Source organism: Primulina eburnea, chromosome 11 (genome assembly GCF_022965805.1).
Source record: "Primulina eburnea isolate SZY01 chromosome 11, ASM2296580v1, whole genome shotgun sequence".
Lineage (NCBI taxonomy): Eukaryota > Viridiplantae > Streptophyta > Magnoliopsida > Lamiales > Gesneriaceae > Primulina > Primulina eburnea.
Genome location: NC_133111.1, coordinates 12,279,578 through 12,289,000, shown reverse-complemented (window position 1 = coordinate 12,289,000; position 9,423 = coordinate 12,279,578). Strand labels below are relative to the sequence as shown.

The 9,423-nt window shown below is 31.1% G+C and overlaps 1 non-coding gene across 1 annotated transcript; it reads left to right on the top strand.

Moving 5' to 3' along the window:
* Positions 1-7,672: 7,672 nt before the first annotated feature.
* On the top strand, positions 7,673-7,778 carry LOC140806468 (small nucleolar RNA R71). The gene has a single exon (XR_012112540.1). It is a non-coding gene; the product is annotated as a small nucleolar RNA R71 (small nucleolar RNA).
* Positions 7,779-9,423: the final 1,645 nt, after the last annotated feature.

Genomic DNA, 9,423 nt, shown 5'->3' with positions numbered 1-9,423 from the left:
TCAAGTCTAGACATGATTTGATTAGGACTTCATGCTTATATGGATGTGGCTCCTAGATCATGGGACCCATCGTTATTGCTTCCAGTTGTGCTAGCATGTTTTATGATTTAGCTTGTTTATATGCATGTTTATCTGATTTGAGTTACATGCTTATTTGATTTATTTCATAGATTATGAAATATATTGATTTATACAGGATCGCATGTTTTATGAATTAGTTTGTTTATATACATGCTTACCATGTTTTATACTGGGATTTATTCTCACCGGAGTTATCCGGCTGGTGTCTTGTTTGTATGTGTGCATGACATCAGGGGAGGCAGGATCGGGGTCAAGAAGATGATGAGAGAAGACGAGTTAGCGTGGTGATTCCGGACTTACAGTAAATTGGATTTTACTACTAGAATTTTAGTAGTGAACCTTAGATTAGGATGTTGTACATTATTGTATTTTTAATACTGAATTGTATTTTATATACAGACATGCATAGTATTTAGATTCCATTACCTTCCGCAGATATATAATTTAAAAAGAAAAAATTTTAGACCCTGTTTATCAGAACAGATAATTAAATCCCAAAGATGATTCATAAGAAAGATCAGCGTCCGGGTCCCCACAGTTTATGTTTCTTGACCACATATTTATTTAATTTGTATAATAAATTTCTCTCTTTCTTTCTTTTTTTTTATGAGAGATATATGGGTCTTAGCATATAACTTAAAAATTACATAGATCTTCAATATCTTTATTTTTGTATTTTTCTCCTTTTTTTTCGAAAATATCATTTTTTTTCAAAATAAGAACTCAAGATCTAAACAATAGATAGTCTCTCTCGTGATCAATAAGGGCTCAAAAGCTGTTTTCTCAGTCCTCTCTACTTACTCACAAAATATGTATGAGTTTAAAATTTTAGGCACTCTTATAAGGTATATCTTGGGCCATATACTTTAATACCTGATTTTATCACAATGGTTAATCACTCAAAAAGATTTCATAAATCATATTTTTATATTGATCAGAATATTAAAATTGACTTTTTTTTTCAAATAAAAATTTAAACATTCTTAAATAGATTAATGCATGTTCTAATTTAAATCCTTCAAACATGTAATGTATGACATTTTTGCAAAAATTACTAAGATACAAACAATAAACATGATTTTATTTTAAAATAATATATATATTTTTTTATTTTTTTATTTTTTAAATTTTTGTTTAAATTTTTTTTTTATAAGTTTGTTCTCCCCCCAATCAGTATATGACATTGTCCCTAATGTCAAAATTACTATTAATAAAGAGTACATAATGAAAGAGATATCACCTGGAATTTTATTGAAGATAACAAACTGAAACAAACGCAAACCAATCCACGACTTTTGAATCAATGATCCAACTTCCTTTTCTTATTGCTTGATTGCGATCGATTGATCTTTGTTATCATCGGATCAGGTTTATGAACAAATCTTCCAAATCATCAATTAATTGGTCGGCAGTCGAAGCACAGATGAGCATCCGTCGTGAATTTTCAGAAATGAAATTCTGTTCCACATCTTTATCAATAAATGTCAACAAAATGTCATAATAATTATTGATATTCAACAAGCCCACAGGTTTATTTTGAATATTAAGTTGTGCCCAAGAAACAGTGTGAAAAATTTCTTCTAATGTACCAAAACCACCTGGTAGTGCGATAAAAGCATCCGAATTTTCAATCATTTTTGTGATTCTTTCATACATAGAAGAAACTTTTAATTCCTCCCCAATCGTAACACCTGTAATATTTCCTTCAGCTAAAGCTGTAGGAATAATACCCAAAACCTGACTACCTCCAAGATGAGCAGATACTGAAACAAATCTCATTAACCCAATATTACCTCCCCCATATACCAAATGAATTTTTCTCTCAGCCAATATCTTTCCAAAATTATTCGCTGCTTCTACAAACACTTCATTTTTTCCAGGACTCGACCCACAAAATACACAAATATTTTTCAATGTTTGTGCAGAGGATCCAGCCATGTTTTTACTTTCTTTTTTTTTTTTGTCTGCGAAAATAGAGAGAAAGATGAGAGATTTTATAGAAGTAATATGTTATCATGAAAAAACTATGGGTCACAGCTGTAAACCGAATAAATAGTAAAAACAATAATAACACACATGCATATAAACAGTAGTGTGATTGTGGCTCACAATTTTCCTCTGGTTTTACGTCCAAAAACGGCTTCAACGCCTTCTATGAGTCGAAGATATGCTTCCCATCCAATTTTCTTATAAATTTGTAAACAAGGTCTTTTTCAGTCGGATTCCCAAGACTATGACGCTCATCTTGGAATTGTTTCCATAAAAGGAGAAGTTCAATATGCACATGTCCACTAGAATGCGTCTCAAGAGTCAATAAGATGTTATCTAAAGACTCCTTACTCAGCCCATTCTTAATGAAACCAATTTTATCTTCTCTGTTATTGGAAACACATCCCAAAGATCTGCATCGTTTGTCACAAGTCCATCTTGCACACTTATGACAAACCCCTAAACTTTTGGCCCTTCGTTTTTTCGCATAAGTGATTTTTCCTAATCCAAGCAAGTACCGAATGAGCAATGATTGTGGAACTTCTCTTATCGGACCTTAGCTTCTATTACAAGACGAATATCTTCTGGAATTATTTTTTGCATTAGCAATCTCAATCTTTCACACCTTCCTGCATAAATTTTTCTTAGAACATTTTCAGAAATAGAGGGAAAATATTTACAAATTTTTGAGAGAATTTCATCCATTTTGAAAAGAAAAGAAATGATTTTTTTTTATATTTTTGTATCAGCAATTGTGGAAACTGATTTAACCGACTATGAGAGTCACGGAGTACCGTTATCCGCCATTTAACCGGGAAAATAAAAAGATTAAGAAAACCTGAAATAAAAACAAACAAACTTAAATGCAACACCAAAAATATAAAAAAAAAAAATCAAGGATCAGAAGAGAAATAAACTCTTCTTGAAAGATTTCATTTTCTAAAAATGGTTTAAGCCTTTGTCCATTTACTTTAAAAATATCACCATTTTTAGGATTTTCATTATCCACAGCTCCATAAGTATACACATGCTTTACAACATATGGGCTTGTCCATCTTGATCGTAATTTTCCTGGGAATATGTGAAGTCGAGAATTATAAAGCAAAACTTTTTTACCAATCTCAAAAGATTTTCTAAGAATTGTTTTATCATGAAATGATTTGATTTTTGCTTTATAAATCCTTGAATTCTCATACGCGTCATTTCTGAGTTCATCAATTCATTAAGTTGCAATTTACGCAATTTGTTGGCATCATCCATGCTTGAATTTAAAGTTTTGATCGTCCAATAAGCTTTATGTTCCAATTCCACAGGCAAATGACAATGTTTTCCATAAACCAACCTATAGGGAGACATATTCAATGATGTTTTAAAAGCTGTTCGATATGCCCAAAGTGCATCATTAAGTCGCAGAGACCAATCTTTTCTTTTTGAGTCAACAATTTTTTCCAAAATTTGCTTTATCTCCCTAATAGCTAATTCAACTTGTCCATTTATTTGAGGATGATAAGGAGTAGTTACTTTATGAGTAATACCATATTTTTTCATTAATGAAGCAAATGGTTTATTAACAAAGTGAGTTCCCCCATCACTTATCATGGCTCGAGGAATTCCAAATCTACTAAAAATATTTACTTTTAAAAATTTGATGACGATTTTGTGATCATTTGTTCGACATGGAATTGCCTCTATCCATTTGGAAACATAATCAACTGCAACTAAAATATACAAGTATCCAAACGACGGTGGAAAAGGTCCCATAAAATCTATTACCCAACAATCAAAGATTTCAATTTCAATAATAGGATACAAAGGCATCATGTTTCTTTTTGAAATCGCACCCAATTTTTGACAATTTTCACAGATCTTGTAGATTTTGTGGGTGTCTTTAAACAAAGTGGGCCAATAAAATCCACACTGCAAGATTTTTGCAGCTGTTTTCTTTGAAGAAAAATGTCACCCGCATGCTTCTGAATGACAAAATTTAATGACACTACTTACCTCATTGTCGGGTATGCAATGTCGAAAAATTTGATCCGGACAATACATGAACAGATACGGATCATCCCAATAAAAGTTTTTTACCTCATTCAAAAAATTTCTTTTATCTTGAGAACTCCATTGCGGTGGCATTTTTACTGTTACAAGAAAATTTACTATGTTAGCAAACCAAGATGTAGTAGTAAATGAAAATAGATGTTCATCAGGAAAATTATCGTTAATTGATGTCATTTCACAAGATGATCCTGTTACTAGTCTCGGATCGGCTACGACATTCTCGGTTCCTTTTTTTTATCTTTGATCACAATGTCAAATTCTTGGAGCAACAAAATCCATCGTATCAGTCGTGGCTTTGTATCCTGTTTGGTGAACAAATATATAATAGCAGAATGATAAGTAAACACAATAGTCGTTGATCCAATCAAATAAGAACGAAATTTATCTAATACAAATATTACAGCAAGTAGTTCTTTTTCAGTTGTGGAGTAATTCATTTGAGCATTGTTTAAAGTTCTACTTGCATAATATATCACATAAGGCTTACCATTTCTTATTTGACCCAATACTGCACCGACTGCGTAATCACTCGCATCGCACATGATTTCAAATGGTAAAGACCAATCAGGAGGTTTCATGATTGGAGCTGATGTTAAATGTCGAATGATTTTATCAAAAGCATTTTGACATTCTTGAGTCCACTCAAATGCAGTGTCTTTTCTTAAGAGGTTACGAATGGGTTTAGAGATTAAACTAAAATCTTTTATAAACCTCCTATAAAATCCAGCATGTCCCAAAAAATGAGCGAATTTCTTTAATGGTTTTTTGGGGCAAATTGACAATGACATCAACTTTTGCTTTATCAACTTCAATTCCATGAGATGACACGATATGTCCCAAAACAATTCTAGAAGTAATCATGTAAAGACATTTTTCCCAATTTAAAATAAGACCTTTTTCCTCACATCTTTTTAAAACTTTTTCCAAATTTTCAAGACAATTATCAAATGTATTCCCAAAGACAGTTAAATCATCCATGAAAATTTCCAAACAATTTTCAACCATGTCGCAAAAAATGCTTAGCATACATCTTTGAAATGTTGCTGGGGCATTGCATAATCCAAATGGCATCCTTCTAAATGCAAATGTTCCAAAAGGACATGTGAATGTAGTTTTATCTTGATCTTCGAGTGCAATGGGAATTTGATAATAACCTGAATATCCATCAAGAAAACAGTAGTATGGATGACCTGCTACTCTTTCTAAAATTTGATCCAAAAATGGTAATGAAAAATGATCTTTTCTAGTGGAGTCATTTAATTTTCTATAATCAATACACATCTGCCAACTAGATGAGACTCGACTTGTTAACAATTCACCTTTTTCATTTTTTATCACTGTGATGCAAGATTTTTTCGGAATTACTTGTGTTGGGCTTACCCACTTGCTATTAGAAATAGGGTAGATAATCCAAACATCAAGTAGTTTGAGAACTTCAGTTTTCACAACATCTTTCATGTGTGGATTTAATCTCCTTTGTGGTTGTTGAGATGTTTTTGCATTTTCTTCTAAGTGAATTTTGTGAGTGTAAATTAGTGGATTAATGCCCTTGAGATCTTTTAGTGACCAACCAATTACATTTTTATGACTTTTAAGCATATCAACTAATTTACCTTCTTCATCACTTGCTAGTTTGGAAGAAATTACCACCAGATATGTTTCATCTTCTCCAAGAAATGCATACTTCAATTCTTCTGACAAGGGTTTTAACTCCAATATTGGTGGTTCGTCTTTGTTCTCATATTTTGCATCAAATTCTTTCTCTGATCCTGGTAACGAGTTATACCTGATAAAATCATCAAGATCAATTTCAATATTTTCTTTAACAGTTTCAATGGAACAAATATCTAATTTATCACGAGTACTCCCTTCTTGAATGTTTTCTTCCACAAGAGTTTCAATAATATTTTCATCTTCACTTTCATCTCCTTTGTCATGTGGTTGCTTACAAAGATTAAAAACATTAAGCTCCAAGGTCATGTTACCAAATGACAACTTCATTATTCCATTCCTGCAATTTATTAGAGCAATAGAAGTTGCTAAAAATGGACGACTTAGAATTACAGGAATTGTATTACAAGCTTCGATAGGTTGTGTATCTAAAACTATGAAATCGACAGGATATACGAAGTTATCAACTTGGACCAATACGTCTTCTACCATTCCTCTTGGCACCTTAACAGATCTATCGGCAAGTAAAAGTGTTACCGAAGTAGGTTTTAACTCGCCTAGATTGAGTTCTTGATAAACTGAATATGGAAGTAAATTCACACTAGCTCCAAGATCAAGCAAGGCTTTTTTAATCTTTCGTTCTCCAATAATACATTAAATAGTAGGACAACCAGGGTCTTTGTATTTCAAAGTATTATTATTTTGAATGATTGCACTTACTTGTTCGGCTAAAAATGTTTTTTTTTCACATTCAATTTTCTTTTCACAGTGCACAAGTCTTTCAGAAATTTTGCATATGATGGTACCTGTTTTATTGCATCTAATAAAGAAATATTAACTTTTACTTGTTTAAAAATATCATATATATCAGAATTCAATTGGTTTTTTTGTATTTTTCAATGCACGAGGGAATGGTGGTGACACTGTCTGTTGAACCTCCTCTTCGCAAGTTATGGGTTCTACTTCCTTACCCTTTGGAGTTGATTTATCATCATCTTCACAAAGTTCAAGAATGGATTCTTCCACAACCTTACCACTTCGAAGGATAATAACAGATTTTACCTGATCCATCGGTTGAGTTCCAGAAGTTCAAGTTTGTGAATGATGATCCTTGGGATTAGGCAGAGGTTGTGAAGGAAATTTACCTTTTTCATGAACATTAAGTGCAGATGCAAATTTAGCAAGAGTATCTTTCAAATCTGTCATGGTTTGAGCAGTTTGAGTATTGATAGACTCTTGCTTAGCAATGAAAGAATTCAATGTATCTTCTAATTTTCTTTTAGGTGGAGGAACATAAGGTGCATAATTTTGAAAATTTTGTTGATTTTGGAAATGTGGTTGTGAAAATTGTGCAGCATTATCATTCCTCTAACTAAAATTTGGATGATTTCGCAAACCTGGATAGTAATTTTGAGAAAATGGTTCAAAATTTGGCCTTTTGAAATTGTTCAAAACATTGGCTTGTTCATGGAGACATTCTTTAAAAGAGGGCAAAGTGGGACAATCTTTTGTAAAATGATCACTTGTATCACAGATGTGACACGCAATTTCTTGAACAGATTTTAATTGACCATTCTTTTTCAATTCAAGTGCCTCAACTTTTCTTGCCAAAGAGGTAAATCTAGCTTGAAGATCATGTTCATCTTTGAGAGTGTAGATACCTCCACCAGATGTAGGAGATTGAATCTTGTTTGATGGTTCGATTGTACCTATAGTGTCCCAATTTTGAGCATTTTCAGCTAATGAATCGAGATACTCAATTGCCTCGTTTGGATCTTTATCTTCAAATGTTCCATTACACATAAATTCAACCATTTGCCTATCTTTAGGTGTTAAGCCTTCATAAAATTGAGAAACAACTCTCCAAATTTCAAAACCATGATGTGGACAAAGATTAAGCAATTCTTTGTAACTATCCCAACACTAATAAAAAGTTTCTCCTTGTTTTTGAGTGAAAGTGATGATTTGTCTTTTGAAATAATTTGTTCTATGAGATGGAAAAAAAATTTCAAAAATTGTTTTTGCAATTCATCCCAAATTCGGATGGATCCCGATCTATGATTTTGTAACCAAGTTTTAGCTTTATCTTTTAAAGAAAAAGGAAAAAGCTTAAGTCGAATGGTGTTCATTCTATAATTTAGATCATTATATGTGTTGCACACTTCTTCAAACTCTCGTAAATGCATGTATGGATTTTCAGAATCTAAGCCATGAAAGTTGGGTAAAAGTTGGATAATACCAGGCTTAAAATTGAAATGAGATGCATCACGGGGAAAAACTAGACATGAAGGTGCACTAGTACGTGTAGGATTCATGTGATCTCTAAGTGTTCTTCGTCTATCATGATCATGTTGAGATTGAATTTCATCTTCATTTTCTTGGATGGGTTCTTCCGTCATGTTTTGTAAAAATAAAGGGTTATTTCGAATGAGTCGGCCACTAAGTGTACGAGACCAAATGCTCATGCAAATGCAAATGCAAAAGAATAAAAACATACAAAAACAAAAAAAATTCAAATAAAGAAAAATAACATATAAACAAAATTAAATAGACTTGAAATTAAATTATACTTCCCCGGCAACAACGCCAAAAACTTGTTGCGAATTTGATTGTTGCACTCCCAAGAGAAGGTTATCCACAAGTAGTATAATTCGATGAGTTCGAATATCGTATCTACGAGGAAGCTAAGGTAATTACAAGTCCACTACAATGTCTTTTTATTTTTATTTTTTTTTAGTTGTTTGAATCTTTAATTGGTAATTTTTAATTGTTCAAATTTTAATTAAGTAGTTGAGATTAAAGGATCCACTCTTTGTATTTTATTAAAGTTAACATTAACGAACATTATTGAAATCCACTTAATAAAATGATTCCAATATATTAAATAATCATATTTATATTATTTTATATATTATTATCTTATAAGTATATAATATATACCAAAATTTATAAATGTGTCAAAGTATTTATTGTGCTATATATATATATATATATATATATATATATATATATATATATATATATATATATATATATATATATATATATTTGTAAACACTAAATCAAAGTTCCCACTTTAAATGGTTTGTAGAACCAAACTTAACATTTAAATGGTACCAAGAAATTAATATTATGATATATTTATATATAGTAAATCAAGGTTCCCACTTTAAATGGTTGGTAAAACCAAACAAACATTTAAATGGTTCCAAGAATTTAATATTATAATATATTCATATATAATAAATCAAGGCATCCAATTTAAATGGTTGGTAATACCAAACTAACATTTAAATGGTTCCAAGAATTTAGTGTAACATATAGCAACAACAAATCAAAACTCTCACTTATAAGTAGGGTATAAAAATACTTAAAGAAATAAATATAACATAAACAATAAATAATGATTAAATAATATAATACATAGATTCTTAGTTTTTAGCAACTTTATTATCATGCCAAGAGTTTCACCTTCTCATCTCAACTTTAGAAAGTTAGTTATTCATTATTCAAAGTGTAAAACTTTGAATATGAAATTAACATGCTAATTATATTTAAATGAAGAAATAAATGAAAAATATAGAGAGAAATATTATGAATTCAAAGGTCTGTTCATAGAATGAG